This window comes from Mercurialis annua, linkage group LG2, assembly GCF_937616625.2.
Source record: "Mercurialis annua linkage group LG2, ddMerAnnu1.2, whole genome shotgun sequence".
Lineage (NCBI taxonomy): Eukaryota > Viridiplantae > Streptophyta > Magnoliopsida > Malpighiales > Euphorbiaceae > Mercurialis > Mercurialis annua.
The window spans coordinates 46809693-46825997 of record NC_065571.1 but is presented as its reverse complement, the minus strand read 5'-3'; the positions used below and the strand labels follow the sequence as shown (position 1 = coordinate 46825997).

Below are 16305 nucleotides of genomic sequence, written 5' to 3'. Positions count from 1 at the left end.
ACAGCTCATTAAAATAGACGACGTTAGGATTTTTTTGGACAAGAGGGATTTGTTGAGCTCCGCTATAAAGTTTAGGAAATTTTTTTGACCGCTTTTAAAGTTTAAGGAGTTTCTCGTAAGGGGACCATGAAGTCAGGGTCTATTAGTGATTATTAGCCCGTATAATTTAATTGTTGGCGTGATAATTATTCTCTGAATTCTAATATGAATGAATCCATTATCAAAATTAGACCATAAATATCATTTTGAAATGAAAATTAAAGTTTGATATCCATTTTAAACTAATTTAAAAATTCAGTATCTTCGATATGTTTAACCCTATAGTTTGTTGGTTGGTCATTTATCAAACAGAGGATCACTTTACCTCCTCAACTTAACACAAGAGATCAAAAATCCAAAAGTTCTTCTTTTTCATTCGCCGCCACCCTCAACTCGTCACCCATCACCACTATTCCACCATCACCGACGAACCAAACAAAGCAATGAACCAAACGGAAGTGTCGTTCGAAAAACGACAATAACAATTTGAATCTCTTTTTTGTTTGTTGTCGTTAGTCAGTGTGGTGGTGGAATGGTAACAAAAAGAAATGGTTGATATTGTTAGTTCAGACGTTGTGGTGGCGCCTGTCTCTCTTTCATCCGTTGTTTTTGCTTGAGGTAACAATGCTTGAGGTAACGACGTTTGGACGACGAACCTCCTATGGTAAGAATCGGCAACGCTTGAGCTAAATCAGGACTTGGAGGCTCCCTGTACGCCGACGATGGCGACAATTGATTAAGTCTGGGAGGCAAGCCAAGGCCGCCATGACTAGGATCTCGAAGGACATATCATGCAAACACTCATTGCCGTCATCACCATCAGAAAAACAATAGTTAGGTTTTAATAGATTCATAGTTAGTGTTAATTAGTGTTATTTGATTTTTTAAATTAGATTTTAATTAAGTTTAATTAGGTTCGATTAAGGTTATAATTATGGGTTTAATTAGGATTAGTTATGATTAATTATGTTTAACTAAGTGAAATTATGAAATCCACTCTATTTTTTGGTTAGAAGGGTGAAATTGATACGAAAATGCTATGGCCCGCTTTGTTCCATTCTGTTCAAAAATGACCTTTTCAATGACTTTTTTTTAATCTTTCGACTCAAGTTGAGGGGGTGAAGTGATCCTTTGTTTATCCTTTATTCAATATGTTAAACTTTATATATCCTTTTTATAATTATATTAAAACATGTATTTTTTTAGCTTTGAATGTGTGTAGTGGGGCTTTTGCAAAAAATCACATGTGTAACGCCCATCCGGATTGGCAATTTTTTATTACCGTTATTTGATTGAGGGAACGACCGCAAAACACTTAAAAAGTCACTAAGATCCAAAAAAATGGGCTCGGATGGAAAAAGGTCAAACAAAGCAAGCATATCGACTTTGGCATAACGCAGTATGCTACTTGAGATCAACAATAAACAAAACTGGTAAGTTTTTTTCTAGCATCCACATTTGAAATTGTAGTTACTCGGTCAACAAATTGTAACTAGATTTTTTGGAACACTCTACGACATAATACGCACAAATAATCTATACAAGCTTTTGGAATAACTCGGTGTGTACTAGGGTATCGGGTATGGTGGTACCGAAACTCGTAGCGAGCCTCACAGATAAACATACAATACAATTAAGCCTGCACAAACTTACTCGAGGCTACCGAAACTCCAACCTAGATCTAGCAGTTTAAATCAACAATTAATAAACAAATGATTGGCTCAATCCGAGTGTCACGACCCAAAATTGAGGGCCGCGACCGGCGCTAGGGGATGGGAGTGGTAGCTCCGAAACCCGTAGCAAGCCTAGAAATCACTATAAATTTTTCGCGAATCATTCACAAAATGTTTTTATAAAACTTCTTTAAACGATACAAAACGATCTTTAGAAATCAGGGTCTTACAAAGCGATATCTCATATCAAGCCATGCCCTGTTTCTCACATATATACAAACGGTTTAAAAGCGCAGTCTAAAATCTTTATACATGTCAGAGTATAAACAAAATATTTAAAACCGTTTGACAAAATATAATTACACTCTAGGACTCGACTACTGCAGCACTACTGATTTATTCCTTCTTTTTGTACTCGCGGACTTCTGGAACAAGGATAGAAGTCCGTTACATCCGATACTATACACCTGAAACATAACACTATTGGGGGGGTCAGACAACGCTGAGTGAGTTCGCATTTACTTAAGATATTATAAATATAAATTGCATGAGCATATATTAAAACAAACAACAATATTTGATCCGATGAAACCCTAATCTTAAATTAATACTATTTCCTATTCGTATCCTACTCATATTGTATCCATTAATATTATATCAAATCATTTTAATCCAAGTGGTACGGTCCCGAGATAGTTCAACCGAGTTACTCGTTACCACGTGACATAGTCCCGAGATAGTTCAACCGAGTTACATCATGTCACTGCTTAATCCCAAAGTGTGAGTCCCGAGATAATTCAACCGAGTTACTCACTAGATACGGGTCCCGAGATAGTTCAACCGAGTTACTCACGTATCTAACAAAAATTATAATCCTCCTTTCTGATACCCAAACATGATTAGCGTATATTGAGCTCATATCAAACATTTTCAAATACAAACATCTATCGACACTAATTCTATGACTGACCCGGACACTGGTGATCACACAGCCTATTGACGCCCAATAGGTAGCTCGTTTCCTCGGATCATTAAAGCAAACATCACAATTTACAAATAACAACAATATATCAAACAATGCACCCAGGCGATATTATGAACAAAGTATTCACATGAATTACCCAAGTAATAATGTATATGCAATGCAATTAATAAATTACCACATAATTATCAACTTATAATGATAATATACGAAAGTAAATTGCAGAACTCACAGTTTTCTATCCAAAAGCTAAGGTCATATCGCGTTCTTTAAGTACCGTGTTCCGTTGGTAGTCGCCTCGTCGAGTCTACGAAAATACGATAATGAATCGTAGTTAAAATGGATCCTAATCCAAAGGTGTTCTAACTATAGAATACTTTGTGACTAAATCAATTTATTTTGCCTCAGAATAAATTGATTACGTTTTAATTTTATAATCCCATAATTTATAGTTTTTCTTAGCTCGAAACGTCAATTTATAACTCAATTAATTAACGACTTCACATTTCGTTAATTAAAACTAGTTTTCCCAAAACTAGCTAATTAGCCGACTTTGGACTATTAAAATGTTTATTTAAAATGGCCCGACTTCCAAACAAATTTGACATCTTTATAGTACCTAACCCCATCTACAACTTTTGTTTAGATTCTAAACTGAAATTATCGTCCTAAGGTGTCGGAAATGGGTCCTGAAGTTGGTACCCCAAATCTGCCATTTTTATTGCTGTAAAAACAGCTCTATTGTTGTTGTTTCAGGCCTCGAAACAGGGCACTTACAGCGATTATTTTTCGAAATAAATTTGATATTCATAAACTCCATACTCTCATCTACAAAAGTCGTGAAGACTTCAACTAGTTTCGACTTACGATTTGTTCACAAGAATTTTCTAAAGTTGGATCCTCAATTATTGTTTTTGGCTGCAAAACAGTCCCACCTTTGCTGTTGTTTCAAGGTCAGAAACAGAGCATGTATCATCGTCGAAACTCAAAACAAATTCGACATAGTTATACTCCGTATTCCCACCTACAACTTTCATGAAGACACCGACTAGTTTCGATGCTTCGTTTGTTCGGAATAAAATCCTAAAGTTGGCTTCTTATTAAACTTTAACCATTTTCTGCATTTTTCTTATTTTCCATAAAACTTCAAGCTTAAAAAAATTTTCAATCTATCTTAACAACACTATAATTAATTTTCTCAAAATCAATCTATGCAATACCGTCTATATACTTCATTTGTTTTCATGTTAAAATTACTACGGTTTGAGGTCCGTTTTTAATCTCAAAACAGCCCTCATGGCTTGATAAATAAGATTTCCAGATTTTTTTTTATTAACTTTTCTACTACTTTAATCAATTAAAATCGATCTTTTCTGACTACACAAATTCTAAACAAACTTGATTTTCTTATATTCTATAACACCGTCTTCATTTTTCATTAAGACTCGAACTAAAACCGACATATCCTTTATGTCCAAATTTGCCCTCAAAGTCAGCCCCTCATCATACCCAATTCTGGAAATTCATTTTCTGTTTTTCACTCAATTTTCAATCTTTTAAAACAACCATCAAACTCAATCAAAATTCAAACCAAAACAGCCATATTTTATCTATGTAACATCATCTAACAATTCCATAACAAACCGAGCATAAAACATCATAATTTGGGGTCTATTTCTAGGGGTGAAACAGCCCTCATGGCTGTCCAGAAGTGCACCAAAACTGCTGCATATTGCAGCAGTTGCAGCGTGTTGCTGCTGCACTTGTGCAGCAGCTCGCTGCTTGGTACAGCAGCAATTTTGCTGCTGTCCCGACTCCCCCACGCTCACCCCGACATGCTTGCTCGATACTCTTTCATAACCGAACCCTTTGTTCCAAGAATTACTCGCAAACAACTTCAAATCATGACTTAAAACTCAAATTAAAACTTAGCAAAAACAGGGCAGCAACTTTCAGTCACTTTAAACTCAATAAAATCCAACTAAAACATGATCAAATTCAGAGATTAAGAGGTTACCATATTCCTCTATGTGTTGGCTTTCCAACCGAGCTTGAACCATCGAAAACGGTTGTCGGATCGTTGAGTTATGGCCGCCGTCGTCCAACGCGCACAAGGAGAGGAAGAGATGATGATGGCGGTGATGGAGCTTCATGGAGAAGAGTTGGGGTTTCATTTATTTTTCCCTCTTTCTAATCTTATTTTGCTAGATAAATATTGAAGAGGTGGGGTGTTATGATGTGTCTTCATCAAATTCATTTGGTGGGAAAAATTTACATACAATGCTTGAAGTTAGCATTCCTTACAACTAAATTCCCCAACTTCCAATTGCTTCAACTAAATTCCAAATTTTTTTTACAATTAACGGAACCTTGACGATGTTTCCTTATCAATAAATGATGGATTTTGTCGCATTATTTATTTATCCGGGTCCAAATAATTTATTTGTATCTTTTTCCTTTGCCGATAATCGAATCCCGTTTAATTAAAGTCCAATTTCAATAAAATTTAATCTTAACTCCTAAAATTTATTTTACGAACTTTATCGTAAAATTTATTAACGCAGGACTTACCATTTATTTTATTTTAATTTATTTACCTTTCTTAGTCCCGCTAAATTCCAATTTATCAAATAATAAATTCCACTTAATTTATTATTTCACGATAATTTTAATAGACCCGCTTCGATCTAAATTCTTATTTCTCGAACTTAATTCTGATATCCTTGATTAAGTTCTCGTATTAATGCTTCGTGGCACATTACTTGGTATTTTAAAAGTACGGGGTATTACATTCTTCCCCCCTTATAAAAATTCGTCCTCGAATTTTCATAATTATAGTAATCCTCTTATCCATCAAGTATTACACTTCTTAGCAATTCTTATTGCTTCTTATAAAGACTTAAAGTCTTACTTTTTATACTATCGTTACCCAGATTATAAAGTTATAATAACTTCGCCTTTGTAATCCATTGTGTTCCTTAAAATTTCTTACATCGTCATTTCTTGACGGTTTTTTAGTTACTCGTCTTTATTATCAAGTGTTTGATTTATTTTACGATAATTGCTAACATCCTTAAAGATAGTTGGTCTTGTCCTTACGTCCTTCTGTATCATACTTAATCGTATGGTGATGCTTAATGTCTGTTATAAAAGAGATGACTAATCTCTTCACGAACGTCCTTCGTTCGCACGTAGCTGCTCCTTATACAATTCTCATTGAGATGTTAATCTCATCGTCTATCAACTTCTTGCCTTGATAGGTTCACATCTTTTCACTTCTTAACGTTGGTATTCGTCAATCTTTATTTGTCGTTTGCTCCTTAATACCATAAGGGTAGTGTTATTCTGGATATCAACCTTGAACTTTCTTTGTTCACCACTTGTTGATATCAACTTTGACTTACGCTTTTCAAGTTATCCTAAACTTGTCCAAAATTTACTCTTCTAGCTCACTTTGGCTGTCCTAATCGCTTATTCATAAGTGTTTGTTTACTAAACGAATTTGGTATTCGTATAGTTCACACTATTTCTTACAACTCTCGTTTGCACTTTGGGCTGATATTAAGGCGTCGAAAACTGGCCCGGAAGGTACTCCTTGGGACTATCGTTATCCGCTTGCATAGGCTGTTGTTTTAGCCTATTGACTAAGCATCCGATCAATCCTTGCTTGAAACACATTTGATATTCTTATACCTTATCATTCTGTCTACATTTTTTCGTGTAGAGTCAAACTACTTTCAACATTTCGTTAATATCCGAAATTGTCTCTTTAGTCGTTGCCAACTATGTTTACCAAAGTTGCCTTGCTTAGTAAGATCATTAGCCTCCTGAAATATTTACTTATACTTTTCTCTTCTTATTGAGTATAAGGTTAATCCTTTACCTTATCTCAAATCACATTCTTCCATAGATTTCTTATTTTGTGATGTGTTATTACTTAACGCATATTCCTTACCCTGAGCTAGGGTCTTTCCTTATCTTATGTCCTTTAGTCCTTTTCTTCTTTCTATTATTCATCATGAACTATTTTTTTTTTCATAGTAGTTTGATCGATCCTTTTTCGTTTGTTTCATGAAACCTTAACCTTAGTCTTAACTCTTATTCGTTAGGTTGTACTATTTCTTGATGAATCTCCATTCCATTTTCACGATTTTATTGACTTTCGAGTTTATCGAAGTCCGACGTCATGGTTCTTGACGTTTCTTGTCTTCCTCGTATTCGATCACGTACATGATTATCTCTTTCTCCTTTTTGCTTTCGTTGTGATACTCTGATTATCCATTTACTAACCATTGTCTTTATAGTTAGACTTATAAGGCCTTTCGTCCAATATCCTTATCCATGCCTTATGGTATTTAGGAATGTCCTTTCCTTTACTATCAGTCAACTACTTCATGGCTTTCTGGATTCATGAAGTTTAATACCTACTTAGCAGTACCTTATATGTATCGCGTCCTTATTCACGATATATCTTAGCTCTCGATCCTTTAACCTCAACTATCTATATCAAATTTGTAGTATCCTTTACCAGTATCCAATGAGGTCCTTATCTTTTCTCTACTAAGTTTCTTGACCACTTTATACTTCTCGTTTTCATGTACACGTTACTTCCCAATCCTTTTTATTCATCTTATTCTGTTGTACATATTACCTTTGGATCTTTTAATCTTAGTGAATATAGGACTGATATCTCCTTTAGCATTGTCCAGTGAAGTTCTTAGCTTTGTCTTAACTTACCTCCCGGTCGTCTTATACTTCTTGCTTCAACATTTTTCACCGCTCCTATAACTAGAAGGTCAAAAGTTACTCCTTCATACTTGTCAATGTGTTGCACTCTTGGTCGTTTGCATATCCATATATCATATTCTTACTGATATTTCGTCTATCAGTAAAATTGATCTTATCCTTAGATCAATTTTATACTTCTTTATACTTGAATGGCTCTTTGCAGGTATCTTAGTTCAAGTTCTTATGGGTGTCCTTCTTTATTGTCTTTTGTTTCGAGCTATCCAATAACACCTTTGTGATATAGCTCAACCCCTTTGTTGAGTCTTTCCTTCTTATTCCTTTGCATCCATTGATGTCTATATGGCTTATAAGCCTTATCGATCATTTACTTCTTTGCTTCTTTAAGCGTCGTCGATCTATATCCTTATTCTCCTTAGGGCTTATGTATTCGCATATCACGACTTCACATCATCCTGTCCGTTATCTATATCAATCATATCTCGAGGTATCGATGTTTTCGATCATACATCTAGATGTCGTTACTCTTGATCGTCGTTGCACCCCTTACTCTCGAGGTGACTTAATTGCCTTATACAATTCTTACCCTCAAAGGTTCTACCTATGAGGTGTGAGCTATGTTCACCATTGAACTATCTCTATACAATCTTTTATATTTGTTATTGCTCTTTATTAAAGTTTATATATTGGTGTCACATGAAATTCCATCTGGTTTTCTTACGTTTTAAATCAATTTGACTTTTGCCTGCAGGGCTTTCAAAACAATTTCTTTTCAAATCAAATACAATTTCAAAACTTTTAGTATAATTGCGCATCAGAGTGATGACACCTCTCATCACTAAAGAGTTGCTATTTCAAATTCTTTTAATTGCTCGTATCAGCGAATGTATGATGCAGAGTCTATATTTTGTAAAATTATGGGTTTATATCAAAATATTTATACATATATGCTGATACTGCAATGTATTTTCAATCATGTCTTTCATGCTTCCTATGACACACTACATGTTGGGTCTGCGCACAATTATACTTTCAAAAGAAATCTCAAAGCTTTATTTCTTTTGTAAACACCATAAGTCAACTCAGATCGGAACTTCTGTGACATTTTAACTTTTCTTTATATGGCTTTTTATCTGTCCTATTGGTGTATTTTATTCTCGTTCTCTATCTTTCTATCACATACTATCAAGCTACGTTCAGGGCATAGCTAAGGTTATTCGTGCATATTTGACATTTTGTAGAGTATGTCGAACTCTTTCAATGTTCGATGTATGTTCAATCTATGTTCTCTATGTTTTGTTCCCTTCTTAAAGGAATATCTTAGGTTATGCACCTAGGTTCTCATTCTTCCTAGTGCATCGTCTATTTGATAACGATCTATATCTGATACGATACATCGATGCCATAATGGCTTGTCTTATTGGCCAAACCATAGCAACTAAAAGAAATATGATAGGACAAGGCATACGAGGACCAATACATGTGGCTGAGCCTCCTCTTGCCCATACATGCTTGTGAGAGTCGATTTGTCACATGTCCTTCTCCGTATGCACATTGCGTATGCGTACTCTATCATAAATGAAACATGCATCCTTATCGCATACACATATCCCATATAGAACAAACAACGTTTCATAAAGCAATCGAACATATGGACTCGTATCCTATCGAGGAGAGTTGGAAGTTTAGACAACAAACGAGGACCTATCAATGACATGACTCGAGTCCTATAGCTGCAGTAGTTCCTAACTTAACCTAGTGACAATGTCAAACCTAGGTACAGACGATCACATATAAGCAATGGCCTATGAATCTAACCATTGCTCTGATACCACCTTTGTCACGACCCAAAATTGAGGGCCGCGACCGGCGCTAGGGGATGGGAGTGGTAGCTCCGAAACCCGTAGCAAGCCTAGAAATCACTATAAATTTTTCGCGAATCATTCACAAAATGTTTTTATAAAACTTCTTTAAACGATACAAAACGATCTTTAGAAATCAGGGTCTTACAAAGCGATATCTCATATCAAGCCATGCCCTGTTTCTCACATATATACAAACGGTTTAAAAGCGCAGTCTAAAATCTTTATACATGTCAGAGTATAAACAAAATATTTAAAACCGTTTGACAAAATATAATTACACTCTAGGACTCGACTACTGCAGCACTACTGATTTATTCCTTCTTTTTGTACTCGCGGACTTCTGGAACAAGGATAGAAGTCCGTTACATCCGATACTATACACCTGAAACATAACACTATTGGGGGGGTCAGACAACGCTGAGTGAGTTCGCATTTACTTAAGATATTATAAATATAAATTGCATGAGCATATATTAAAACAAACAACAATATTTGATCCGATGAAACCCTAATCTTAAATTAATACTATTTCCTATTCGTATCCTACTCATATTGTATCCATTAATATTATATCAAATCATTTTAATCCAAGTGGTACGGTCCCGAGATAGTTCAACCGAGTTACTCGTTACCACGTGACATAGTCCCGAGATAGTTCAACCGAGTTACATCATGTCACTGCTTAATCCCAAAGTGTGAGTCCCGAGATAATTCAACCGAGTTACTCACTAGATACGGGTCCCGAGATAGTTCAACCGAGTTACTCACGTATCTAACAAAAATTATAATCCTCCTTTCTGATACCCAAACATGATTAGCGTATATTGAGCTCATATCAAACATTTTCAAATACAAACATCTATCGACACTAATTCTATGACTGACCCGGACACTGGTGATCACACAGCCTATTGACGCCCAATAGGTAGCTCGTTTCCTCGGATCATTAAAGCAAACATCACAATTTACAAATAACAACAATATATCAAACAATGCACCCAGGCGATATTATGAACAAAGTATTCACATGAATTACCCAAGTAATAATGTATATGCAATGCAATTAATAAATTACCACATAATTATCAACTTATAATGATAATATACGAAAGTAAATTGCAGAACTCACAGTTTTCTATCCAAAAGATAAGGTCATATCGCGTTCTTTAAGTACCGTGTTCCGTTGGTAGTCGCCTCGTCGAGTCTACGAAAATACGATAATGAATCGTAGTTAAAATGGATCCTAATCCAAAGGTGTTCTAACTATAGAATACTTTGTGACTAAATCAATTTATTTTGCCTCAGAATAAATTGATTACGTTTTAATTTTATAATCCCATAATTTATAGTTTTTCTTAGCTCGAAACGTCAATTTATAACTCAATTAATTAACGACTTCACATTTCGTTAATTAAAACTAGTTTTCCCAAAACTAGCTAATTAGCCGACTTTGGACTATTAAAATGTTTATTTAAAATGGCCCGACTTCCAAACAAATTTGACATCTTTATAGTACCTAACCCCATCTACAACTTTTGTTTAGATTCTAAACTGAAATTATCGTCCTAAGGTGTCGGAAATGGGTCCTGAAGTTGGTACCCCAAATCTGCCATTTTTATTGCTGTAAAAACAGCTCTATTGTTGTTGTTTCAGGCCTCGAAACAGGGCACTTACAGCGATTATTTTTCGAAATAAATTTGATATTCATAAACTCCATACTCTCATCTACAAAAGTCGTGAAGACTTCAACTAGTTTCGACTTACGATTTGTTCACAAGAATTTTCTAAAGTTGGATCCTCAATTATTGTTTTTGGCTGCAAAACAGTCCCACCTTTGCTGTTGTTTCAAGGTCAGAAACAGAGCATGTATCATCGTCGAAACTCAAAACAAATTCGACATAGTTATACTCCGTATTCCCACCTACAACTTTCATGAAGACACCGACTAGTTTCGATGCTTCGTTTGTTCGGAATAAAATCCTAAAGTTGGCTTCTTATTAAACTTTAACCATTTTCTGCATTTTTCTTATTTTCCATAAAACTTCAAGCTTAAAAAAATTTTCAATCTATCTTAACAACACTATAATTAATTTTCTCAAAATCAATCTATGCAATACCGTCTATATACTTCATTTGTTTTCGTGTTAAAATTACTACGGTTTGAGGTCCGTTTTTAATCTCAAAACAGCCCTCATGGCTTGATAAATAAGATTTCCAGATTTTTTTTTATTAACTTTTCTACTACTTTAATCAATTAAAATCGATCTTTTCTGACTACACAAATTCTAAACAAACTTGATTTTCTTATATTCTATAACACCGTCTTCATTTTTCATTAAGACTCGAACTAAAACCGACATATCCTTTATGTCCAAATTTGCCCTCAAAGTCAGCCCCTCATCATACCCAATTCTGGAAATTCATTTTCTGTTTTTCACTCAATTTTCAATCTTTTAAAACAACCATCAAACTCAATCAAAATTCAAACCAAAACAGCCATATTTTATCTATGTAACATCATCTAACAATTCCATAACAAACCGAGCATAAAACATCATAATTTGGGGTCTATTTCTAGGGGTGAAACAGCCCTCATGGCTGTCCAGAAGTGCACCAAAACTGCTGCATATTGCAGCAGTTGCAGCGTGTTGCTGCTGCACTTGTGCAGCAGCTCGCTGCTTGGTACAGCAGCAATTTTGCTGCTGTCCCGACTCCCCCACGCTCACCCCGACATGCTTGCTCGATACTCTTTCATAACCGAACCCTTTGTTCCAAGAATTACTCGCAAACAACTTCAAATCATGACTTAAAACTCAAATTAAAACTTAGCAAAAACAGGGCAGCAACTTTCAGTCACTTTAAACTCAATAAAATCCAACTAAAACATGATCAAATTCAGAGATTAAGAGGTTACCATATTCCTCTATGTGTTGGCTTTCCAACCGAGCTTGAACCATCGAAAACGGTTGTCGGATCGTTGAGTTATGGCCGCCGTCGTCCAACGCGCACAAGGAGAGGAAGAGATGATGATGGCGGTGATGGAGCTTCATGGAGAAGAGTTGGGGTTTCATTTATTTTTCCCTCTTTCTAATCTTATTTTGCTAGATAAATATTGAAGAGGTGGGGTGTTATGATGTGTCTTCATCAAATTCATTTGGTGGGAAAAATTTACATACAATGCTTGAAGTTAGCATTCCTTACAACTAAACTCCCCAACTTCCAATTGCTTCAACTAAATTCCAATTTTTTTTTTACAATTAACGGAACCTTGACGATGTTTCCTTATCAATAAATGATGGATTTTGTCGCATTATTTATTTATCCGGGTCCAAATAATTTATTTGTATCTTTTTCCTTTGCCGATAATCGAATCCCGTTTAATTAAAGTCCAATTTCAATAAAAATCTTAGCTCCTAAAATTTATTTTACGAACTTTATCGTAAAATTTATTAACGCAGGACTTACCATTTATTTTATTTTAATTTATTTACCTTTCTTAGTCCCGCTAAATTCCAATTTATCAAATAATAAATTCCACTTAATTTATTATTTCACGATAATTTTAATAGACCCGCTTCGATCTAAATTCTTATTTCTCGAACTTAATTCTGATATCCTTGATTAAGTTCTCGTATTAATGCTTCGTGGCACATTACTTGGTACTTTAAAAGTACGGGGTATTACACCGAGACTTTTACAATATGACATATATAATAAGCGTATCAAAATCCAGAATAATATCTTGCCGACGTATAAATAGTAAGACGCAACTAACACTAATGCGGTCTAAGAATATAAAACAAGTTTGCCTCCTTTATTTTAAATAAAGTAAACCTCCAAGGAATCAATCAAGTGGAGGTCCACGACTCACTCAAAACCGAAAACCTGAAAATGGTTAAACAACGGGGTCAGTTATTCTAAAATGAGTTCATACTACCGCTTACATTTATTAAGTGAAAAACTTTTAAAACAAAACATTTTTTACTATATATAATATTCATTATGGGATAAGTATTGAATCAATATTCATTATACGAGAGCACATCCTCGTCGAAACCAAAGTAGGCCAGATAATAATCCGCCAATATATATATATATATATAGATGTATATATATATATATATATGTATATGTATATATATATATATATATATATGTATATACATATGTATATATATATATATATACATGTATATACATATATATAGTATATATATATATACATGTATATACATATATATAGTATATATATATATACATGTATATACATATATATATATATATATACATGTATATATATATATATGTATATATATATATATATATATATATATATATATATATACATATAACTGGTGCACACAGTCTCGATGATGCTCATCGAGTAGTTCGTTACAATCTAGATCCATAATGAGTAAAAATCCTTTTCAAACTACATATGCGATATACAAAATAATAAACTTTACTTAATAAAACTGTAAACGATAATACAAACTCACTGCTTACTAAATCACGCGAAACTTCTTGCAAGCACCTAACCCTAGTTTGATTCGGAAGCACGAATAGCTGACGATTCCAAGAAAATATAAATTAGAGTTAAAATCAATCCTAACTCTAACGAGTACTAAACACCATATAGGACTAGCAAAACACAGCGAAAGCACAATCACTTAGCATAAGCATATCCTATAAACAATTACCGCCATTAAACCATGAATCAATTCAAGTTGAGTTCCCGTCCTTTAAAACATAATCCGAAATAGAAATCTCAAATCAAAACATTATTTTGAGATAAACCAATTTCATGGCAGTGAGACAACTGGGTGATCATGTTGCTCAGTTTCTTCTCCCATGCGGGCGACCGATGTCTAACCCAACTCAACAATCACAATCCAACCAAGTTTAAAATCCGGAAAACCTTTATAATAAAATCAGTTTGAAAAATAAGGAACTCAATGCCAAACTCATACAACATTTGAACAATCAGTTTAAGCATAACCTAAAATTTCATCAATAAGAGTTGTACAACCAAGTCCAAATCACTAGTTTCAAACCATAAACACCTTTAGCATGCCAACAACATCACAAAAAACCCCTAAGGCATCCATGGCAGCAACTATTATTAATGAATCACAATCAACATTTGAACATATACACCACGGTTTCCATATATAATCCGCCAACCAATTGGACAATTAAGGTGTTGATCTAAACAAGACATTCCAGCCGTAGGACATGCAATCTCAATCATTATACATTAACAAAACAACAACCATATCCAATCATCATGCATACATGATTAATCATAAACCTTCCTAATAATTTGATTCAACAATTAACCATATCATGCCATTATATTTATACAATTATCCATTGTAAAACAATCATGTTTAATCAAAAAAACAACGCCTAAAACAGTAGGTATGCAACCCAACAATCACCGATAACCAGCACAAAACAACATAAGAATCGCTACGTACCAACAACTGTAAAAACGGAAATCACGCCCTTAGGAAGAAGAACTGAATCGGTCAAAAGATTTGGTACGTGGACAACCCTTAGGAACAAGGTGAATAACAAGTCACAGCATGAACAAAACGATAACCAAACGAATAAGGTCGTACGGAGCGAGAGAATTACGTACCAAAGCCAATAATTGAGAGGGAATTGATAGATTACGAATCAAAACAGTGCGTTCTACTATATTTAGGTCGGCTAGGGTTGAATATATGAGTAGGGAGTGTTTAAGTCGAGTTAAATGGGTTTATTTATAGGCCCGTCGTGAAATACGCGACAAGCGCGATGCCCGTCGTGCTTGCCGCCGCGCCTTCACAAAAGGCACAAAAATGCCTAGGGCGCGTTGCAAGGCGCAATAAAGATCCAACGGTTCAAATCCTCTCGGGCACAATATATTCTAAAATGAGCCCGACCCGACAGTGCAATGAGAAGATATGAATGTTTTATTAAAACATGACAGATTTAGAAGGCACACAAACACATCTTCAATAATTATTCAGAAACTAATCAAATTGACATCAAAAACCCACGCGACACATGCGACACATATAAGATACAACTCAAACCCCAATCATAGTGTCACACTTGATAATTCCATCATAAATAATATGAAACTAAGTCAGCGACGAAACCATGACGAAAAATTACGGGGTATTACAAATTATCCGTCCGAACACAAGACACACTAATAACCAACTCAAGAGCACACACATGATATCAACAAACAAAGGACATAACAAATGATCAAGATATAATATTTATAAAGAAGAATTGTAAACCTCAACAATTAGTTGGTTCCTGAATTTTTTTTTAAAATTAGTTTGGTTTTTGAAGTTTAAAAATATAAGGATTAAAATTAAAATTTATTAAATGTCAATTTAAAAAGGTTTAATGTCTTAAAAAACCCTGATCTTTCATCCCCTTTTCAATCCTACCCTGACGTTGCAAATTTGTCAATTTTACCCTATTTTGTATTTTTCCATTTCAATTGTACCCTAAAGCATAAAATTGACCTTTTTTTCATTTGGAAAAAATTATCTAAATTGACTCTTTTTGCATTAGATTAACTTTTTATATTAAACTGACCATTTTAAAAAAAAATATTGAACTTTTATCAAATAAATAAAGATCAATTTTATGCTTTCAGGGTACAATTGAAATGAAAAAATACAACCTGAGGTAAAATTGACAATTTTTCAACGTCAGGGTAGGATTGAAAAAGGGATAAAAGATCGGTTTTTTAAGGCATTAAGCCATTTAAAAAATAAAATAAATTTAGGGATTATTTTAACTTTTTATATTTTTAAATGGAGAGTGAATTTCATTTGTTGATGTGAGAGTGGGGAGAGGCGAATTTGAGCGAAAAACCAAAACCGTCCTAATGATTTATTCGATATTTCGTGATAAGTTTAGGGGTGAATTGATCCTTTGTTCCTTTTTCTTCAACCCAAGTGCCACCTTAATTTATGCATTTTTTCCTTCT

General features: G+C 34.4%; 2 long non-coding RNA genes across 2 annotated transcripts; both read right to left on the bottom strand.

Annotated features, from left to right (window-relative positions):
- Positions 1-1875: 1875 nt before the first annotated feature.
- LOC126667616 (uncharacterized) lies at positions 1876-4909 on the bottom strand. The gene is made up of 3 exons (XR_007638245.2): positions 4712-4909; positions 2927-3001; positions 1876-2192 (listed from the first exon to the last, which is right to left on the bottom strand). It is a non-coding gene; the product is annotated as an uncharacterized LOC126667616 (long non-coding RNA).
- Positions 4910-9383: 4474 nt separating this feature from the next.
- Positions 9384-12586, bottom strand: LOC130015181 (uncharacterized). The gene is made up of 2 exons (XR_008790238.1): positions 12220-12586; positions 9384-9687 (listed from the first exon to the last, which is right to left on the bottom strand). It is a non-coding gene; the product is annotated as an uncharacterized LOC130015181 (long non-coding RNA).
- Between the last annotated feature and the right edge of the window lie 3719 nt (positions 12587-16305).